Source organism: Anoplophora glabripennis, unplaced genomic scaffold, assembly GCF_000390285.2.
Source record: "Anoplophora glabripennis isolate ALB-LARVAE unplaced genomic scaffold, Agla_2.0 scaffold2539, whole genome shotgun sequence".
Taxonomy (NCBI): Eukaryota; Metazoa; Arthropoda; class Insecta; order Coleoptera; family Cerambycidae; genus Anoplophora; species Anoplophora glabripennis.
Window position 1 is genome coordinate 1 of NW_019418614.1, and position 1700 is coordinate 1700.

The window sequence follows — 1700 nt, forward strand, 5'->3', positions numbered from 1 at the left end:
CCATTTTCGAAGTACGCACGACACCATCGAATCCAATTTTCGCGCACTATCTGAAGAAAAGGAAATAATGGTACGCAAAAACACTCAGATACGGTCCAGTTCCAGATACCAACTGAACTGCGTATTGCTGGACAGCTTACTACCTTGTGTTATCCGCCGCGCCGTTGTCACACTGCTCGATAAGAATTTTATCGAATTTTAAATTTATTACAACGCTAATTATTTTTTAGAATTAAGCATAAAGAAGTTGAACATTGTATTTTATGGTATTCTATGCACGCAGTTATGTCAATATTCCTTAATTAATCGAACTTTTGTACATCAAGTTGGAGATTTTGATAATTTTTTTCTCGGAAATGGTTGAGTTTAGGACCCCTGTCATATAAGNAAACGCACAAGTACAAAAGAAACTACAACATATGCTCAAAATATCCACCACCATTTTCGAAGTACGCACGACACCATCGAATCCAATTTTCGCGCACTATCTGAAGAAAAGGAAATAATGGTACGCAAAAACACTCAGATACGGTTCAGTTCCAGATACCAACTGAACTGCGTATTGCTGGACAGCTTACTACCTTGTGTTATCCGCCGCGCCGTTGTCACATTGCTCGATAAGAATTTTATCGAATTTTAAATTTATTACAACGCTAATTATTTTTTAGAATTAAGCATAAAGAAGTTGAACATTGTATTTTATGGTGTTCTATGCACGCAGTTATGTCAATATTCCTTAATTAATCGAACATTTGTACATCAAGTCGGAGATTTTGATAATTTTTTTCTCGGAAATGGTTGAGTTTAGGACCCCTATCATATAAGGTTTTTTTTTGTTTATTTTAATGTATTCTATCGTCTGTTAAAATTAAGGCAGTCAAACTTCTAACACCCTGTATATTGAATTTCAAGCTCGTCTATTAGAAATACTTACCGTGATTTCTCCACTTATGTTCGCGTTTCGTGACCAAAATTTCAATGCCGATTTGTTAAAAATAATGACATACTTGTATTAACTTTTGAAAATTTAGTGTAGGATTTTACACATTTTCTAAACAAAAACAGCGTGAATTGCTGCATTATTAATTAAGTGTAGTTACTGACTTCTGTAAGCGCATGATAAAAAAAATAAATGTATATGACCCTGAAGGCAACAGATTTTTTTATAAAAAAATATGTAAATATTTACTATTTAAAGAAAATAAAAGAAAAGGTAATTATTTACTATAGTGTAAAACTCTCAGTTATTTCCGTGGTCAAACCTAATTTTTGAAAAAACACGACCGCCTCATGTAAAATTTCTGTCCCTCTCTCAGTCGTTTGTCTCATACATAAGGTTACAAAGTACTGCAAGTTTACTCTGCCTAGTTACCCATTCACGCAAGACGCGTGATATGAAAAAAAATTAATATAAATATAAGCAAATGTAACTAATTTGGAATGGTAAAGCAAATATTAACCACACGTTCCGTTTGTATGAATTCTAAGCCCAATTCTTAGAACCTACGTAAGTTATCTCAAGGTACGAGTATATTAGATTTCTACATAAAGTTAGACTAAGTTTTTTTATACAGGGTGTCTGCGAAAGGTTGGGAAATCTCGAAGCTGGAGATACTGCTGGCCAAAATAAGTCGACTGAGCCAAATATGACTTATCCATATGTTGCTGGTTTCAAAGATACAGGGCGTTCAATATTTGAA